At 39.7% G+C, this 21,891-nt stretch overlaps 1 long non-coding RNA gene across 1 annotated transcript in view; it reads right to left on the reverse strand.

Moving 5' to 3' along the window:
- Positions 1 to 259: 259 nt before the first annotated feature.
- Positions 260 to 21,891, reverse strand: part of LOC107501357 — a 44,238-nt gene continuing 22,606 nt past the window's right edge. The window contains exons 3-4 of the long non-coding RNA XR_001594731.2: positions 16,317 to 16,374; positions 260 to 1,200 (exon numbers count right to left, since the gene is read on the reverse strand). This is a non-coding gene — a long non-coding RNA (uncharacterized LOC107501357). The remainder of the gene's footprint in view (positions 1,201 to 16,316; positions 16,375 to 21,891) is intronic.

The following is a 21,891-nucleotide window of genomic DNA, read 5'->3' on the forward strand; positions in this document are numbered from 1 at the left end:
TAAATCTTACTCTATATTTATTACTTAAACTATTTCATCTTCTACTTTTTCCTTTTTTACTGATTTGATAAAGTTGCCATTTTTTTTAAACTTAATAATTTAAAGTTTCTGTTGTATATATCTATTCCATTACAGGCATACCTCAGAGATATTGAGGGTTTGGTTCCAGACCACCACAATAAAGTGAATATAGCAATAAAGCAAGTCACATGAAATTTTTGGTTTCACATATAAAAGTTATGTTTATACTATACTGTAGTCTATTAAGTATGCAATAGCATTATGTCTAAACACAATGTGCATGCCTTAATTTAAAATACTTTATTGATAAAAAAAAAATGCTAACCATTATCTGAGCCCTCAGCGAGTCATAATCTGGCAGAGGGTCTTGATGTTGATGGCTACTGAATGATCGGGGTGGTGGTTGCTAAAGGCTGGGTGGCTGTAGCAATTTCTTAAAATAAGACAACAATAAAGTTTGCCACATTGATTGAACTATTTTTATGTAGCATTCAGTGCTGTCTGATAGCATTTTACTCACAGTAGAACTACTTTCAAAACTGGAGTCAGTTCTTCTAACCCCTGCCACTGCTTTATCAACTAAGTTTATATAATATTCTAAATTCTTTGTTGTCATTTCAACAATTGTCACAGTATCTTCACCAGGAGTGGAGTCCATCTGAAGAAACCACTGTCTTTGCTCACCCATGACAAGAAACTCCTCATTCATTAAAGTTTTATCATGAGATTGAAACAATTCAGTCACATATTCAGGCTCCACTTCTAATTCTGGTTCTCTTGCTATTTCCACCACATATGCAGTTACTTCCTCCACTGAAATCTTAAACCTCTCAAAGTCATCCGTCAGGGTAGGAATCAACTTCTTCCAAACTCCTGTTACTGTTGATATTTTGACCTCTTCCATTTGTGTCACAAATGTCCTTAATGACACCCACAATGACGAATCCTTTCCATTTTAATTTACTTTGCCCAGATCGATCATGACAAGATTCGAAAACCAAGAATTTGATATTAGAGAAGACATTTCTGCACCTTTTGAATTGGGAACATTGTCATGCGCAGGGGAGCCCGAGGTTCCGATGACTCTGTTCTTTCCGCCTTGTAGCTCGTGTGTGTCACATACTCTGCACCGCTTCCTTGTCATCTTTCAACCTGTTTTGCATTTCTCCATTATCCACACTGTGTGGGAAAAAAAAAAAAGCTGGTCTATATTTGTGATACTCATAGATAATTAGGAAATAAAGACAAATAACCTAGGATTTTAAAAAGTGAAAAATATTTGAATGATTGGTTTGCATAAGAATACTGACAGGATAGGAAATAAGCTTCAGGAAAGAGAAACTACTGAGGGTGACACCTGAGAAATGAAACACGTCACACAGAACTTGTCAAAGACGGAACTCAACGATGAGAGAATTATAAGATAGCCTATTTTTTTTCTCGGTTTCTTTAGGATGTGAAAGCTTTCGGAATCTACTTGACATTGTGAGAAATGCTAAGTTCCCCGAAGTCTAACAACTGTGATTATTTTTTTTTGCAAACCTTAGGAAATTTTTTAAAAACCAGGGAACGATATCTGTATTATTTAAATAATGAAAAAATAAACAATGAAACCTGGCTTATTTAAAGATCAGTAAACTGTAACTCTACTGCTGATAATAATGGTCGACATTTGAAAGTATTAAATCTAAAATGTGTGACTACTGAACAAATAGTAGCTGTGAAACTAATATAGCAAATGTGTGGTAGTTCTGAACAAATAACTTATACATACTACATTTTTATATTTTATTGTATTTTATTTTTTAAATTTTTTTACGCAACATTTATAGCCTTTATTGATAGGATATAACCATTATGTCAAAATTCAGCCATTAATATAGAACCTCATTTTCCATCTAAAATTAATGAGACTATTTTACTTCATATGGGACACAGAGGCAAAGTGCCAAAATTAAAGTACAATCTTAAAGTGCTACATTCACACTTCAAATATCAAAATAAGAAATTCCTAAAATCATGACAATATGGTCAAATAAATACACCAAAAAAAAAAGGACATTCAAGTCATTTCATATTTTTTTGTATATAGCGAAAATAGATATATTTATAACGTCAGCCTTTAGATAGCATACCGCATAAAGTCATTATTTATTTAAAATAAACAAATGTTTACAAAGCACATTTAACTTAAATTTCACAGTTGCTTATGATACTTGAAAGGTTGACCTATATAAGAAAATAAGAGTCCTGTCAAGAGAGATGGTAAACTATAATTATAAAAAAAACTCGGAGTGCTCTATAGGAAAATCAATAAAGATAACTTAATCTTTCTGGGGGAGAAAAGTATTTAGCATTACAAATTTAAATGTAAATTGTATAAATGAATTCAATAAGAAATACATTTAAACTTTGCATTGCCACATAATTATCTATTTTGTGTAAAACAATAAAAATGTACTTTTTGAACATATGTACATCAAAACAGAAAGTTGAATTTTTTGCCTTTTTCCTTTATTGGCAACTTCAGTTTTGGTTCCCAGAAGGCATTTTTTTTTTTACAAATCTTGAAGCTGCACCTCTGTCCAGCTTGCCAGCCTTTTTCTAGTCTGTTATTTCCTTGACCCTGTTCATGTATACTCCGATTCTTTCCAGTTCCCGCTTTACTGCATGTTCCTTAGGATTAACTCCTTGAGTGGCCAAATAAACCCAAAACATTGAATTTAATGTGTAAGCAGAAATGAAATCCACTTTTGTTTGTTCGAATGGATCCAACTTCTGCAACAACTCATTTCTAGAAACAGATACCGTGGTCTTCAGCATCTCATTTACAGCACCAATAGAATTCTCAAATGTTGATAAATATTCATGAATTTCTGCTGGATAGTCTTCATTAATTCCAACTCCTGCCATTATGGCCAACACATTGATTTGAGGTGCTCATAGCCAGTTGACCTGAGGGGAAGGGAGGACTCTCCTCCCTAGGTCCTGTCCCAGCTGGTGGCCCTCCGTGCCCCTCCATGCCCCAGGTGGGCAAATCACTGACTCATAATACAAAGCCACACTCCAATATCAACATTTGCAATTTCAAATGCCCTTGAAACAGATAACTTCTGTGAAAGAACGCTCCTCCTTCTCTCTTTTAACACCATCTTCTTTTAAACTAAAACAATTTAAGAACGCACTGCAGATTAAATAACCCTTTTCTTAGAAGGAAGAAAACTGATTAAAGAATGGGAAGCAGAAAGAGAGGCAATCCAGAGAGCGTCCCCAAGTCAGTGAAAAAAACCTAGATTTTTCAATCTAGGCCTTATTATGTCAGCATTTTCTGGAATGCAATGAAATTGAGTATAGACATGCAAATAGGCATAACCATTTGAATATATTCATCTCATATATCTAAATTATATATTTATATGGAAATATATATGTATAGGTAGATAGGTGATAGAAAGATTAGATAGATGACATACATAGATACATACATACATACATACATACATACATACATACATACATACATAAAGATAAGATAGACAAGTAGACAGTCAGTAATAGACATGTTTGTTTCCTTCACTCAAAAAAGCTCTAGAGATAAAAGCTAAGACTCCGGGCTGAGCTTCCAGCCAAAGAGGCCATAAGAACTCTAAAGCCAACTACCTGGACGGCAGAAAGGCCTTCTGCTCCCAGCAGTAGCTGTCATTGCCGCCTCCTCTCCTGCTGCCATTCTGCGCCTCTCCTCCTTTCCACCTCTGTCTCAGCTCTGAGGCCCGACAAAAGCTTTCTGAGTGATTACAGTTCTTTCAGCCCACTGGGACAGTCAGGCCTTTCTCTTTACTTCCCCATTCCCTTTGAGGCCTTCAGGAAATTCCCCAGGGTTAGATGTATACCACCCTGTCACTGCTACGGCCAGCGAGTGTCTACCATGCCTTTCAGTTCTCTTCAAAGGTGGTATCCAATAACTTCTCAGTAACTTTTTCCTATCTGTCTACTTTCTCCAGCTAAAGCCCAGGAAGGACACAGTTTCTCCCGTTTGTTTGGAAGTTAAGCCCAGGACCCCCAAGGCCAGACTGAGAGCTCCTGATTGCCTCCCGGGGGATCCACTCGCCCTCATAAAAGCTGAGTTCTTGGGAGCTTGAATTGACATCCCAGATGTCCTGAAGACGGTGTGCAGACCTAGATGTTTTCCATACAATTAGATATGTGGTGTATTCATTCATCAAACATTAACTAAGGGTTTACTGGTGCAAAGTACACAGAGATGAAGTAGAAAGGCCTACATACTCATACAATAAAGAATAATGGAGAAAGAGAGAGATCTTAACCAACGCACGAACAAGGAAACAAAAATTAACCTTCCCAAGTCCCTATAACATAGCTGGCTCCTTTGGCTCTGAATTCAGAGAACCCCGTATCCGTGGCCTCCTACCTCTCCTTTCAACACATTCTGTCTCCAGCTCCTATCCAAGAAGCTCACTTCTTAGTCCCTTCCCCAGAGCTCTGCCCAGTTTGCTCCTGTCTGCCTACCCCAACGAGTTAAGCTAATCTTCCTTTCCCCATGGGAATGCTATCTTCATGAGACTCTGGAGAGACTCAGAGGTTTCTGGCATCAGGGATCGTCAGGGACCTCTATCTTCTCTAGCCAGGCAGGTTTTGTGAGTTCCCTCTTCTCCCTGCTATGGACACTGGCTCTCTGTCAGCTTTCTTTCCCATTGCCGACCCTGCCATCCATACCATTGCTTCAAGCTGCCCTCCCCATCACCAGTTTTTAGATGGGAGGCAGTTTCTCTTCCCTTCTTTGGCATCCTTGAATGCGAACACCTAAAGACTGCATGCTGTCATTCCTGGGAAACAGAGAACAGCAAAAGTAACATGGGGTAGGGGGTAGTCCTGTTCTCAAGCCTGCAGTCTCTGGTCTTAATTTTTCCATCACAAAGCGAAGACCCAAGGGCTGTTCCTGGCCAGAAGTTTAGTTTGTTTGGTTTTGCTGTTTTATGCTAATTTAGAAAGTGAGAGATCTCACATTTTAAAAAATCTAAATTCCGAGCTTCTCTTGAAAAATTGCAAACTCTGCCCACGTTAGGCCCACATTTTCACGCAGCACAGCAATGACTGGCAGAAGCAGCTGTCCCTTTTGTACATGGAACATGTCGCTCTCGTGTCCCACCAGCTCTAAGTCTGTCACCAGCCATTTCCTGTCTGCCCAGCTTTCTCCACCCATTTAGGTCTCCTCCTAGATCCTTCAGAGGTTTTGAGCTTACAGCTCCTGTCCTGGAGGCTCAGACCAGTGTCCCCACTCTTCCTCATGGGAGAGAGCTTTAGATTAAACAGGGTTCTCACACCTTCAGGAGAAAAATCAGCGTCTGGGAGAAGGATGAACTTCAACCCCACCTGAGGAAGAACATCTTAACAGCCAGAGAGGCCTGCAGTGGGGTAAGCTATCATGGGAGAAAGTGAGTTATTTTCTCAGTGGAGATTTCCAGGCTCAGGCACGGTATTCCGTACTCCCTGACTTTGAATTGTCCATTGCTATCAGACAAATGCTCCAAGAGATCAAAGGAGGCATCACTGAAGGCTGGAGGACCCCACAAAGAGGAGAGATCCCCTTTGGGTCTATAATAGCAGATAATAGTTTCTATTTGATTGTGAAATCAATTAAAGAAGAGTTTGATTTAACTTAATTTTCACAGTGACACATTCCCCTAACTCACCCTGCTGATCCAAAGTGAACGCTGAGTGATGAGGAGGGGTGAGGAGGGGTGAGGAGCGGCCTGACTCTCTCAGGTGGTGGAGGAAAGCCAGGCCCTCAGCGGGGCAGCAAATCTAGAGTTAACTCCCTCCCTCCCCTACAGAGTAGCTCCCTACTGCAACTGGAGAACTGGAGGTGCCCTTGCAAACAGCAGAATCAAAGTGGAAAAAATTACAAGGCAACTTTTTTGTTTCAACTTGTCTCCTACAGAAAGGAAATTGATTTTAATATAAGATCTAGGAGGCAACATGTTTAATAAACTGCAAAAAAAAATGTACTTTTGGCTAGATACTAGCATGATGAGCTTTGGGATAAAGAAAGTTTGACATGAATCCAAAAGGGGGCTGGGACCTACCTCCCACCATCCCACCAAAATGCTCTCTAGGCAGTTGGGAGCAATCACCTTAACCCTGTCACAGATACCATGCAAAAGGGAAGATTAAAGGCTTTCCCTGCTCCCTTTCCACCCAAATGGAAAAATTTATTGCAAAAACTCTTGGTGCAAGCCAAGCAATATATAGTCCCCTTGTGATGGGACATCACTTAGACACTGACAAATCCCATTCCCCATGTTGTGGGGCCTCTGACTGTGCAGGGAGGCAGCCCCAGAGGCCAGGAATGGGAATATTTCATTGTGTCCACCTCCACCCCCAAGGGAAGAAATATTTCATTCTCATTCTCCTTGGCCCAATTGGAATCTAAAGTCTAGACAGCTTTCAGATAATAGCCATTAGAGACAGCAAAGGAGAATGCATATGCATCTCAAAGATAAGTAGACATTGGACTTCTCTCATAGGTTTTCTGGAAAGCTCTCAGAAGGCCCCTCTGATGAGCAACTGAAGGAAGAGTGTCTGGCAATACATTCCCAGATGCTGGGACACATTTTACTCATCCCTAGAACCCTCACCCAGTTCCCAGAGACATGGCAGGGAAAGGCTGTCCTCGCCCCAAAACTTGTTCAGAAACAAGTGCAAAGACAGTCCATGGAAAGTAGGGGAGTGTGTACCAGTGTTCACCTCACTCGTTGATTCTTTCATTTAGCAAATATTTATCAAGTGTCCACCACTCCTCAGGCATTTCACTGGACACAAAACTGTACAGAAGCCCAATAAAGACCCTGTTCTCCTGAACCTGAAATTTCTGCTGGAAAGTCTGGCAAACCTTCAATCAGAAATGAGATGCTATCTAGGCTGTACCAACTTACACTAAAACTTTGAGACATTGTGAACCTCACTTTACTGCTTGTAACCTCAAGCAACCACATCCTCTACCCTCTTTCCCCTGTGCACTGTGGTCTGGGCTCACAATACGTCAGTGTCTCCGTTCCCTACGGCAAAGAGGTTTCATTCCACTAAACCGTAGGACCCTCCGCTGGCAGAGACCACACCTAGACTTTCTCTAGACTTTTCTTAATACCAAGCATGGTTTTAGGCACAAAACGGGTACCCAATTAATACTTGTAGTTATTAAGCAAATAAACTTACAAACAATAAAAGATGTACCTATGCCTGTCAGCTCCAGGGCTGTTAGAAATGCAAACTTTATCTTTCTGCCCTCAGGGAGAGCCAGCATTCATGCTGGTATAACTCCGTTCCCCTTAAGACTGCCCAGTTTTGGTGAAGGATCACACTGTCTTCATGTAACATCGACTCCTGAAAAAGCAACAGCAGTTTGGCCAGGTTAGGTCAGACTCCAAGGCAGCTCGTAAGATGGTTATGTTGATGCCGCTTTTCTCGCATGAGAAGCTGGAAACTCTATCAAGCCTCTGATATGTTACCAGAGTCTAGTTCTAAAAATTCCCTGGGTCAGCAGCTAGGGCATACATAAGCCCTGGGAAAGAGAGAGAGAGAAAAAAAAAGTTTATTATAGCTGTATCTATCTTCCCTAAAGCTGGAAAGAATTATGTGCCTTGATCCCAGTGCTTCTGTGCCTCTGATGAAAAGACTCAACTCTGAATCTCAGAATGATTGCCTGGAGCAAAGGCTTGAGTAAGATTTCACCTCTTCTCTTGCCAAGATGTGGCTTTTAGAGCCTGGGCTGCTGATGAAAATGTCAACAATGCTCCCATCAAGAGGAAAATGCTCTTTCCACTGGCTAAGAGCACTGACATTCCAATAGATCAATGGTGGTCTGAGGTACCCTTTGCTGGGCGGAGAGAGAGAACACACCTCCCTTCCCCAATCAAGAGATCTAATGTGTTCCTATTCCAAAGAGGCTGAATGAGGAGAAAAGTTGAGACAGGTGGTATCCTTTTTCTCCCACAGGGATCCTTAGAAGAGGTGGGTGTTCTCAGTCCCTCCCATATTCCAAGCCTCACTGGCAGCAATGGAAACTTGGGAGCCAGGTTTAGAATCTGACCCCCTTCCTCTCACATTCCAAAGGGCAACCAACTGGACCAATCCCAAACACCAAAGAGTCAAACGATGGGAGGATTAACTAGAGGGAGGTTAACATTCCTGTGGGTCTAACTAACCCTAAGCCCAAGATTCACATGTTAAAATATAAATGAATGATTTAGGGCTAATGGACCGGACTGCCAAAGGCTAGAACACCGAATGTGTGGGAATAGCCAAGGGAGAGCCGAGCTCGTTGGTCTCAGCCACGGCGCCCCCGTGCTTGTGAACTTCACTAACCAAGGAGGGAGCAAGTGTTGCAAAGCAGCAATGACACAGTAACCGGCTTTGCAGCGACTCTAGAAAGGGGGCAGATATTTGCTATAGAGTTAGTTATGTCCTTCCACAGAATCATGGAATCGTGTAGTTGAGTGGTTTCTAAATTTTCTCTGAGAACAGGAATTCTGGAGAGATTGCAGACCCTGCCATAGCAGAAGAGTTCCACTTGTATCTACTGAATATGATTGGGGTTCTGAGTTAAGATTTTGTTTGAAGAAGTGGTTTCACTGATTGTATCAGATAGGACTCTTTTTTTAACTACAAAAGTCAGAGCCCCTGATTTACACAAAAATAGATTTAGGTAAAATCTATTTGATTTTATGAAAAGTTAAAGACTGTAGGCTTCAAGAACAGCCAGATACAGTGACTTAAACAATGTCAGCAGTACGGAGGCATTCTCGGTTTCTTACCCTGCTTCCTTCTACGTGAGCTTCATTCAGGTACCCCTTTCCATGCTGTGGCAAGGTTCGGCTTCCACTCTCTCATCTCACAAGTCCAGTGGTTCCCTTTCCTAAAAGTTCTCTATCAATTGGGACCAGGTTAGTCTGCCAAGTAAAGAAAATTCAAAATGACAACTTTTTAAACAAGAAGTTTATTCTCTCTTCTATAAAGAAAGTCCAGAGGTAATCAATCTGGGATGAATGGCTGCTCCACAGTCTTTAGGAATCTGGGCTTCTTTTCTCCTGCTCTCTGTCACAGGTGACTTCTAAGTCACAGTCCAATGTGGCTGCTTGAGCTCCAGCTATTTTATCTGTATTCAAGTCAGTATAAGAGAGGAAGGGAAGAAAAAGGGCTTGCCCCTGTTTCTTTAAGACTATTCTGGAGAAGTAATATATGATACTTCCTCTTACATCCAAAGGTCAAATTTAATTGTATGTCCACAACCTGCTCTCAGGAAAGCTGTATATGTTAACATTTATTCTTTGTAGTTATAAACCCAGCTAAAAATTGGGAGTTCTACTACTGAAAAAGATGGAGAAAATGGATATTGGAGGAAGACTCATAGTACCTTCCTAATATGAATCTTATGGGTTGGACTTTCATCAAGCACCCAACTCCGAATCGATCTCTTTGGCCAGATAGAGGAAATATACTTATTTACCAGGTCTGATTCTCATGGCTGTGCCTGCTTCTAGAGAGAAAGGAAACAGCGAGAGATGCTGGGCAGACAGAAATAACAGAATTCATTATACTGCCAAAATAAATTTTGACAACAGCAGAAGTTGATAACAGAACTCTTGCACTCTAGTATGATGTCTTCATCTTTTTATTTTTCAGGTGCTTCCAGAAACTGAGGTCCTGAGAAGTGAAAGGACCTGTAATGATATGCAGCTATTACTACTTAGGCACAGGTGAGGACTCTCTGTCTAGTGCTCTTCCTACTCCTGCTTGATTACTCTGTGCTGTCTGTCACATTATACAAATGTGAAATTTGAAGTCAAGGTCTATAATTTACACCATACTTGGCTGAACATGATGAGTTCCAATAAATTGCTTCTTAACTTTTTCAACCTTTATAACCAAGAATGGAGATTTACTAACCTCGTGGACATAGTTACATAAATATAGAAAAAAATAAGCTTCCTTGATTTCCTTCTCTGAAGCTTACTAATCAACGTATACCTGTGTTTTCAACCACCATGAGCAATCTGTCATCTCAACATCTGAGAATACAGCCTCCCTCCTTCATCCATCCATCCATCTATCCATCCATCCATCCAACCATCCTCTCACAAAGCTGCCTGCCAAGCACTGGTGAACAAAAATGAGAGAGAGTCCTTTCCCTCAAAGGGCTCACATTTGTATGTGGAAAACACACTGGCAGAGAGAGAGATAAAATGGGATAAATACGTTTACATACTCGAGATGTCAGTGAGAACAGAAAGAAAAGGGGCCTCACTGTCAGACTTCATGGAGAGGTAATGAAGCTAGCCAGGCAGGAAAGGGCTTGAGCACAGAGATGAGAATGTGCAAACACACATGTGCCTGAGAGGATACTACGCAGAGTTCTGTATGGCTGGAGCTCAATTGTGAAAGGCCTGGAGGAATATAAGGTAAGAAAAGTGACAGAGGATCAGATCTCAAAGGTCTTTGTATGCCTTGTACCTAGACCTGAGAAGAGAGAATGATTTGAATTATTAATCAATTCAAAATTTAAAATGAAGCGTAGGCAATTCAGTACTAAGTCACCAGCCAAGTTCCAAAGAGAAAGAATCCTTTCTATTCTGTGATTATTTTTCTTAAGACTCTGGCTCTGTACAAAGCATTCAGAGGTGTAGGGACTAGGTAAGGTGGAGGGTGAAGAAAAGTACTTCATCTTCATTATTCACAGATCCCATATTTGTGAATTTGCTGACTCTCTAAACTATATATGTAAAATCAAGAGCAGTGCTTCCATGCTCATTCATGAACATGTGTACGGGGGTGAAAAATTTGAGTCATCCTGTATGCACATTTCCAGATGAGCCTGAACAAAGCAACACTCTACCTTGTTCTTTCATATTTATTTCAAATGTCTTTTAGTGCCACCTTTTTGGGGATTTCTGTTGGTGATTTTGCTGTGTCCCCCAAGCAAAGTGCTGTCTGGTATCCTAAGCACAAGAAGGCCATGATGGGACTCATGGAGCAAATCACTTGGATTTGAAAAGCTTCCTTCAGGTATGAGCTCCGGCCCTGTTGGTCATGAGTTTGATGTTAACGAACCAACAATATACAGTAAGTAGGCTTCCCTTAAACAAAAACACACATAAAACAAGGTGATATGGCCTGGTTGACAAAATTGTTGTTACCAAAAGCTCTTAAGAACCTAACCCTGTATTTTTCCACCACCACCCCATGCAGGTTGAGTCTTAAGCCAGCTCCATTGCCCTGCCCAGGCAAGGAAGATCCTGGTCACTGAGACACATGAAGGGACTGCCACCTCCCTGTTCACAACTAACGGTAATCCTAGCTTGTCTCCATAGCGCCCCCACACGTCCGTATACCACAGGAGACTATGGGTATCCCCTCATTGCGCCTCAGCAGGACACACAGCAGCAGAGACTGATGTCGCCACCTGAGCTCACCTGGGGCCCCCATCACAGCCTTTGTTACTGCCTTGTCCAGAGGCCCAAGACCAGACCTCAGTCTTATAGATAAGGGAGGTAAACAGAAACCCTTGCCAATGGGGTGCCCTCAGGCAGTATCGACTGAAAGAACAGATGGCAAGAATGAAGTAGGCAGAAGAGAAAGCGGGGAGCCTGCATTTCATATGCCGTGTGGGCATTTGGTGTATCGGATGTCATTTAAACCCTATGGGGTGCGGGGTGGTAATCCCTGTGGTATAGGTAAGGACATTGAGACTTGTAAGAGTTAATTACTCATGCAAGATTACAGCTATTAAATCTAGAAGGAAGATTCAAACCCACATCCACTTGAGGTCAATTCCTGGGCTAGTTCTACCTCTTCATGTTACCTCTGTTTTGCTCCCACAGAAAAGTTAGGGTGCATGACTTTGTGAGGACTCGGTGACAAGGACTGTGAAAGTACTTGATGAATTATTAAATTCTGCACAAACAAAAGAGGATATTACTGTAAGAAACCCAAAGAGACTGTCTACATTTTCTCAGTGTCCTGGAATTTGGTTGCATCGAATGCTGGTGGGGAGAAGACTGTGCTTAACCTTGCTTTTGATGTTCCAAGGATCCAATTCCTCAGTGATTTTATTTGGAGTCAGAATATGTGTAAAGTCCTAGATATCAGCACCTGCCTTTTCCATCTTTGCTTAGTACAGGTTCATAGGCCTTTCCCAGTCACCATTTTCATTCTGACCAAGACCTGATTGGGCCCCAGCTGGCAAGGTCCAGGATAGTTAGCCTTGATACCTGGCATGTGGTCCTGGTGTCAGCGCTGGGTACCTGTACTTCCCTGGATTAGGGTTTTCCTAACTCCCGGTGTGCATCCAGAGCATACAACAAAGCTTTGGTCTGGGTTTCCTGCTTTGGGGCCCAGTTCGCTTCATCAATATGAAAGTCCTGCCTTGAATTCCTTCAGTAAAGAAGTTTAGAATTTAGCCAGGAATACAGAACATATTTCTGGATCTACAGATCTTCCACAGACAACTTTCCCAAAGGTACCTTGTTTGAAACAAAGAGTAAGTATCAGAGCGACCAGCAGGACATCTGGCAACTAAGACCACAGTCCTAGTTATGTAATTATATAAGAACTCACATGTAAGTCAGAACATGATAAAGGACATAAATGAAGTGCTGACAAAGTGCCGCATGGTTGCATCGCTAGTGAAAGATGAAGCTCAGAACCCTAACCCACCCTCTTGACCAAGGGCTCCCAAGCAAAAGCTGCACCCCGAAAAGGTCTTGCAGTTGAGACTTGGGAAAGAAACCGCAAGTTCCACTCCCTCGGTCAAGCTCCACCTTCCTCCTACTGTTCCTCCCAGCATCCTCCCTCTATCCCCAAAGTACAACACCTTCGCTGTAGTTAATGAGCTCCATGCAAACCTTGGACATCTGGAGTTGGAGGGCCAGCTCTGAGGCTAAACTAGGTTTCCTATAAGTGTTTTGACAGATTCGTCAGGGTGTCAGACAACACAGAGTAGATTTCCATAAATTTAAGATTCCTTCACTCCCTCTCTCCTGCTGCCCAGGTTTCCATTGGTGAGTAGTTCCCAAGAGGCTCTTATCAGGCGGCATTGTGGAAACAGTGCTCAAGCTAGTTTATGTCTTTGGGAGTAAGGTAAGAGGAGTCGCCGTGCTCAGATGGTTGGGTTAGCAAAAGCACCCCTGAAGGAGATGGACAGCTCCACCATGGAATGCGTCCAGAGCCCTGGAGGCAGTCCAGGTGCTTGGAGAGCTAAGCCATTAGTCCCATTGTCTGATTAACATCTCTCTGCCTGGCCCTTGTGTCGGGAGAGATTGATTGAGTCCATGCTCTCAGAATGAGGCAGTGGCATGGGAGCAGGGAGGGAAGGATGAGTCAGACAGATGGGGTGTCACGGGACTGGCCTACTTGCCCTCACCAAGAGGGAATTTGGTGGGGGAGGGAGCCCAGAGAGAAAGAAGCCTCTGCCCTGCTGACCCCTTCCACAGCAATTAGCAGAGGGGGCATGATCCTACGCAATTAAACAGATGCGGTTTGTGGTCAGTTTGCTAGACCACTCTCTTCTGCCAGTGCACTAATGGGCCCTAAGTGGGTCCCAGATTCTCAGCTGCCAAATGGAAGTATCTGCCAGCATTTCGGGCTGTCCCAAGACAAAAAGAGAATAAAGAATGGGGATATTTGTGTGTGGGGGTGAGGTAGAGGGAGTATCTCCTTTTTTTTTCTGATGCAAACTAGAAAGAAAAGCCAAAGCTCACAACCAAAAAGTTATCAAAGAACATTTCGGAGGCACACAGAGTGCAAAATAATATGAGTACACAGGATAGAAATTCTGGCAATCAGTTAATCAACGGCTACCTTACTGACCAATTCCTTTGGGCTCAGAAAAAAGCTAGATTAGTGGTTCTCAACCAAGAGAGGAATTTTTTTTTTTCCTGGAAAGTAGGAGGTAGCTTGAAAATATTCTCCTCTTCTTTCCATACTCAACTGCAATAGACCCCCTATTGTAGGTATTATAGAAAGGAAAAGCCTTAAAAAATAATTAGCATCTCTAACCTCAAGGTGCTCACACTGTTTAATTAGAGAGACCAGACTTTCTGATCTTAAATCATAACCATGAGAGTAGAAAAACCCCAGAGATTCAGTTTCGTTTCTAAGATAAGAAAGCTGAAGTCCAGAGAAGGGAAGAGACTTGCTGAAGAACTCGAGTCTAGGTTTGCTTATGGGAAATACCACAGGTTTAATATGACAGAAGAGAACCTAATACTAAACTGGTCACCTCGACAGAGTGTGCACATGTGTGTGTATTGTGTGGTTTGATGTACTATGATACGGTGGTGTGTGGTCAAACTTCAAGCTATTGTAAGCAAATCGGATCAACATGTAAAATGTATTTTTGTAACAGCAATCCCTGGGATGCTGAGCTGGGAGGGTCATGAACCATGGCACTAAGCCAGCTTAGAAATGAATAAGAGTCTGAAGTACTACCTGTTGACTTGACCTTGCAAGAACTTTATCTCATTAGGAATTCCAAGGGCACAATTGAGGCAGGAAACATGGTACGAAGGGTGGCCAAAAAAAATGAGGCAGTATGAGTGAACAATTTAATAATTTAATACCTCCAAAAGGGCTATAAAAATTGTAGAATTTGAAAGTGAGCCAAAAACATGAAAGACTTGAGGCCTACTTACTAACTGATAGTGGATGCTCAAGACAGACTGACTCACAAGACATCATTCCATAGGCCATGAGATATGGAGAGAGCAGAGGATGAGAATGGACAATACCTATAGGAGACAATCATTTGTTTTTCTGGTTCAAATTAAAGTTAAACTACTTTATACATATATACATGTATATATATATATACACATTACTCATATATACATAGTAGTATACACATATAAAAAGTACTATATATACATATACACACACACATATATATATATGTATCAGACTTTCTACTGATTCAGATGAGCTACCTCTGAATTAATGCAGGTGCAGGACTTCTTTCTATTGAATTATTGTGTTCATTTCTTCAAAGCCCTTCTCTTTCCCCTACATTAATATTTTCATTTTCTTTCCTAAATTATAATTTTGGTAGCTGATGACTTATGTAAAAATACCATTATTTTAGATACTTATCTAACATGACAAAGAAAATCTATATCAAGCCAAGCGTTGATGTCATAATAGCAAAACACTAGAAACATTCTAATTTAATTAGAACCAACCTCCATCCCTTTCAGTAGAATCATGGGCTGGACTTAGTGACTTGCTTCCCAAGAAAAAAAAATTTATGAATGGGCATAAAAGTAACTTTACAAGGTAGAATCCTAGCAAGCACTACTTAGGCCAGGTGACCAGGTTTCACATTGCTAGTGATAAGTCATGATGATAGCATGTACCCCCTGATATGATGTATATGACAAGAAAACATCACCTCTTCAGGCTTCTTCCCCAAAACCGATACCACAGTCTAATCATGAGGAAATATCAGACGAATTCAAATGGAGGTGCATTCTACACAATACTGGACTAATATCCCTTTAAAAACAAGGAAAGACCAAGAAATTATCACAGATCAGATTGAGACCAATGAGACATACCGACTAAATGCGATGTGGTATCCTGGACTGGATGCAGAAATAGAAAAGGAATATTTATGAAATTCAAATAAAGTCTTAAGTTTAGTTAATAGTAACAAACCAAAAAAAAAAAAAAAAAGTAATGTACTGATGTCGGTTTCTTAGTTTTAATGGTTATGTAAGATGTTAACAATAGAGGAAGCTGGGTATAGGGTATACAAGAACTCTCTTTGCAGAACTATCTTTGCAGATTTTCTGTAAATCTAAAAATATTCCAAACTAAAAAGTATTATGTTTAAGGAAAATGCAGCTTTAAGTAGCAATCCAGTATTTTTGCATGTCCACAGCCAGGAAAAAAAAAATTAGAATAAAAACGAATATGCCTATGTTACCACTAATTTATATTGTTTTAAAATTTTTGAACTTGGTAACAAGATAAGGAAAAGAAATGAGTAATAAGACCATTATTGTTATTTCTATGTAGAAGGTAAATGAGTAGTTGATATATTTTAACTTTCACTTTTCTATATAAAAATAAAATCAACACAGGTATGAAAAAGAGAAAAACAATCTTTATCAATAATATTGTTATATAAAGCACAAAAGAAATAGCTAAAATTCTCATAATTACAAACAGGATTGAGTAATGTGACTTATCATAAAATAAATATATGAAAAAAAGCAGTGACTTACCTATTTGTCAGAGATAACTAGTTAGAAAATATAATAGGAAATAACACCATTCTAAAATCTAAAAAAAAGATAAGATAAAATATCAAGTAATAAATTGAACAAAATTGTCAAGGCTCTACTTGAAAAGACTTATAAATTTTACCGAGGTACACAAAAGATATTCAAATAAATGAAAGGATGCGGTTTGTTCTTGAATGAACAGATTCAAAAATAATAGAGATGGCAATCCTTCTATAAATTATTTCATAAACTTAATTCAACTCCAATTTTTAAAATAGGAAAAAACGATCTAAAGTTCAGCAGGATGAAAATGAACAATTATTTGTGCTAACAAAAAACTAAAAGTAATCTATATTACTTTCAGTCAAGGACTGGCCAAACTAATTATATCATATCCACTCAATGAACTATCACAAAACAGTTAAAATTAATGGGTTAGGACTTTGTGTAGTGATATGGAAAGATGTTCAAATAAATTTTTAAATACAAAAAATGAATCATAAAGAAGTCTGCATAACATAAACCCACTTACGTAAATATGCATGTATAGATGTAATTTTTAATACATGCTTTCCAAAGACGCAGAAGAAACCATTAACAGTGCCTGTTGGGAGTGGAAGTGGAGAGCTGAGAAGAGAGAGAGAGAGACCTTTGATTTCTCATCTTAGACCCTTCTCTTTTATTGAAACTGTTGGCCATGAACACGTATTGTTTTTTTTGTTGTTGTCATGAAGCATTTATGTATTGGTTTTTACAATATAAACTCCTTAAAATATGCAATAAGAATTATAAAAATTAAAATATTACTGTTATATTGTCAGTTATTAAAATATATAATGAAATTAAAATAATTAAAAAGTTATGATAATTAGCTCATTAATGTGATATACTGTAAATGGACGTGTCAGTGTTATGGACTAGAGAAACTTAAGATAAATCCAAATGTACACATAAGTATTTAGTATAAGATAACAGCAGCATCTGGGAAAATAGATGACCAATAATATCGAGATGGCTGAATAAAGCATGAGGGGGAAAAAAAGATTAGAGCTCTGCCTTATAACTTATCTGAAATTCCAAGTATATTAAAAAGTTGAATGTAATAATGACTGGAAGAAAAAAAATGACTGGAAGAAAATAGATTTACACAATTTATTATAAAATAACATGTTAATACTATAAAATCAATTTACATGATCTTAAGATAAAGGAAGTTTTTCTAAGCTTACCACCCAAAGCAAAAAGCACAAAGGGGAAGACCAATAGATTTGACTAAATAAAATGTTTATGATTCTGTTTTTACAACAGCAAGAAGAAATAAAATTGTAAACAAGCAAATGCAAATTATATTTGCAATGTGTATAACAATAAAGAGCACTTAGAAGTTAAAGTGAAATATTAATATTCCAGTACAAAAATGAGCAAAGGATATCTGTTGGCAATTCACAAAACACCTTCGAGGGTCAATAAACATGATTAAATTTTCAGTGTCCTTAGTAGTCAATAACATGCAAATTAGAACTACAATAAATTAGTATTTATATCTATCCTATTGTTAAAAAAAATTTAAAGATAATATCCAGTGTTGTCAAGAATGCAAAAAAGGGGTACACTCCTACGTTTCAGGTGGACAATTTGACAATTTGCATGAAAAGTCTTTAAATCTGCTTAATTATTGACTCGATAAGGCGATTCCTAAAATGTGTACTAAGCAATTAAGAATGTATATAAATATTTGTGTAAAAAATATTTATCAAAGCATGATTCACAATAGTGCAATATTGAGGAAAATGTCCAAAAATGGGGATTAGCTTTAAAAATCAGAGAATTTTATTCTATAATTCATATGGAAATGAGAGTTTAGAACAGTCAACACAATCTTGAAGAATAGTAGTTGTATTAACTGTATCTAGAACTCTTTACTCCTTTTTAAAGGAAGTTTCTAGAACAAATATAACAATACTAGCATTTGGTAAATATATGTGGTAGGAACAGGGGTGTCACATCATGTTCTGCATTTTTGTATGTTCGGAATATTTCACAATTTTTAAATCTCAAACAACAGCAGACTTGGTCTCACTATACCCACTGAAGGACCAAAACTGGCAGCGGCCACCTTATTGGGTAATGGACACCCAACGATGTGACTGACCATCACCAGTTGGTTGCCGGGGATGGAGTGATGGGCCTGATGACCTCCAAGGTCCCATTCAACAGTAAAAATCCTGATTTTTGTGGCTATAAAACTCAAATTCTTGAAACTAGAAAAAGATTTACGGTAACAAATCAAATTTTTGAGGGACAATGGGAGAACTCATGTTCATGTATCTTACAAATATATAAAGTGAAACCAAAGGCCATCCGGAAAGATAAAGATTAAGGAGGGGAAGATAAAAGGGAAGAGTAGGCCCAGGAAATCATGAGCAAACCTATCCTGGACCCTCAAGACTCCAGGGAGACATGGGGGGAAGTGCACATTAACAAGGTCCAAGTTACAAAGAGCTCCGCTGTGAACGACTTTAAGTCGCTTGTTTTGCTCTGATTGAAATATTCTCAGCAACCGAAGTGCTACAGATCGATTGGCCTTGCTTAAGTGAAACGTTTTCCCCTGGGCAATCTCGTACACTGCTGATGAGAATTTGAATCTGTTCAATCAGCCTGGAAGGCAACTTAGCAATATGTATAAAAAATGTTTTAATTGTACATACTATTTGATCCAGTAATTCCACTTATAAATTTGTTTCTTAAAGAAATGATCAAAAATGTCCTTAAAGATTTATGTATGAGGATCTTCACTTTAGAGAACAATGAACATTTAGAAAAATCAGAGAAAACAAATACTAGTGATATAGGATTATAATTGGATTATGATATATCCAAATAATAGAATACTCAGCACGATATTTAAGAATGTGAATAAAATACTGAAAGATTGTGTTCCATGAATAAGGCAGGTTATAAAATAGTATATATACTCAGATTCCATCATGTACAAAAACGAAGGAAGAAAAAGGAAGAGAGGAAGGAAGGGACATAAGGGGAGAGAGAGAAGGACAGAGAGAGGGACAGAGAAAGAATGCCTACTTAACCTGTGACCTTGGACAAATATCATAACCTGTCTAAATCTAAGCTACCTCTTCTACAAACAATGACTTCATCTCATACCTTGTAAAAAATAAATAATATGTTGGTGAGGGCTCTTTGTAAACTTTAGGTACAGTACAAATTAAAGGTGGTGGGAGATGGTGAAGAAAGAAAAAGCAAAAGAAGTTTAAAAAAAAAAATTAGAAGGGACATGTGCTCTGCCCTGCAGGAGTGAACAAAAAACTTTGAAAGCCATTTATGCATTTATAAATTAGTGAACACCAAATCCCCAACATGGCCTCCAAGTCCCCTGAACCCTCCAAGCTAAAGCGGCTCGGCTTTCTCCTTCCTCCTGCACAGCATGCTCGCAGGCTTTCTCTCAGTTCCTCTAATCCACCACGCTCTTCCTTTTTCCAGGTTTTGGCAGGTGTTTCTCCTGGACCTGAACGTCTCTCCCCAACCTCCCTATTTCTTTTCCTAGATAATTCCGACTTATTTTCCAGAACTGTGTTCAAATGGCACTTCTTCAAGGACACCTTCTCAATCTGGGTTGATTCCCATAGTATGCTCTCATAGCATCCTGTACCTCACTTCTATAGTTCTTGATCACAACTAAAATTTATAAATTCCAGAGTTTGCTGTTTTCCATCTGCCCTGCCGGCTAGAGTAGAAGCCATCCTGCTCTTTGTCATAGACCCTGTGCAGAGGCGCAGTAGCTTACACATAGGACTCCATAAATATGTGCAGAATTAATTGTATAGTCTGTTACAACCTGGATGTCCAGAGAATGCATGAAGTACACATTTAAAGCATCTGAAAATACTTAAAACACACCCTTGCCCAAGCCGCACCCCAGAAAAACTGTTTTTAATTGGCCTGGGAGTGCTTAGGCATGAGTACCAGCTGGATTTCCCTAGGTGATTCTAAGATGTTGCCATAGGTAACAATCACTGTTGAGAATCCAGGACCAATCTCAGAGCAGGTGAGCATCTCTCAGGTCTGGTCAAGTGAACACAGTACAGAGCAGAAAGCTTAAACCTTGAATGCACCTCTCCTTCCTTCCCCACCTGCCCTCTGTGACATCTGTAAATGCTTAGTGACAAATGTGATGCAGCCCAGGCCCTAAGTCCAGGCTGAGGAGAGGTTTGCTTTTACAGCACCAACACTCAACAGATTAAAATGTGAAGATGGAGACTGTTTACATCCTTCCTGCTGTTTTTCTGGTATTTTGGTTCACTGAAAAGGTGCTGTCCCTTTTCGGAGGTCTTAAGGAAGCCATATTAACACCTGTTATACTAAACGAGCATTCCAGGGTCCAGAGCTGAGCACACACACAACTGGCTGCTCACTTTCATTTAAACTAGTTCTAATTAATGTCATTAGATTCAGAGTTCATTTATTTGTAGCATAAGGATTTTCCCACTATATAAACCATCTCCAAACTGAACCATCTCTCAGCAAAAACTATTTCCTGTTACAAATGTTTCCACCTCACTCCACAACAGACTGGAAACATACCACAGCAGGAGAGTGAGTAGGATCATGTAAGAGCTTGGGAGGCTGTTGTGGGGTCGTGCAGGCCCTAATATTCAATGTGGTCCTGAGAACACTGGCATCAATATCATGTGGGACCACGTTAGAAATGCAGTCTCAGGCCCCACCCTGAACCTGCTGAGTCGGAATCTGCATTTTTACAAAATCCCCCTGGTGATCCACATGTACATTTAAAGCTGAGAGGAACTGGTCTCAAACACACTGTGCATTGGAATCACCCAAAGAGTTTAAAAAAAAAAAAAAAAACATTAATGCCTAAGCTCTACTCTAAGATTCTCGTTTAATTGTTATGAGATATGGCCGGAGCAATGAGATTTTTAAGTTCTAACATAGAGTAAAATGTGGGAATGTAGGCCAATCACTTCTTTTTCTGCTAAATAAACTGAACCTGGGAGTTAAATAACTCATCCAAGGTCTCACAGTCATGAGTCAGGTTGAGTTTGATTGCATAACAGCAAGAGAGCTTAGGTCCATGGCAGAGAAACAAATTGTGCAATATTTTTTGTTAGTGTGTGTAGTGGATTGTATAGTGTACCTCAAATAAGATTATGTCCAAGTTCCAACCTGCTGGTAGATGGCTTTGTTTGGAAATAAGGTCTTTGCAGATCTTAAAATGAGATCATCCTGAATTTAGAGTGAGCTCTAAATCCAAAGATTAATGTTCTTATAAGAAGAGGAGAAGACACAGAGAAGGCAAAGTGAAGATGGAGACAGAGATTGGAGTAATATGTCTACAAGTCAAGGAACACCAAGGATTGCCAACAACCACCAGAAGCCAGGAGAGGCATGGGTCGGTTTCTCCCTCAGGGCATCCAGCAGGAACCAACCTTGACACCTTAATTTCAGAATTCTAGCCTCCTGAACTCTAAGAGAACAATGTTTTGTTGTTGCAAGCCACTCAATTTGTGGTGATTTGTCCTGGCAGCTCTACAAAATA

This window comes from Rousettus aegyptiacus, unplaced genomic scaffold (assembly GCF_014176215.1).
Source record: "Rousettus aegyptiacus isolate mRouAeg1 unplaced genomic scaffold, mRouAeg1.p scaffold_m13_p_11, whole genome shotgun sequence".
In the NCBI taxonomy this organism is placed as follows: domain Eukaryota; kingdom Metazoa; phylum Chordata; class Mammalia; order Chiroptera; family Pteropodidae; genus Rousettus; species Rousettus aegyptiacus.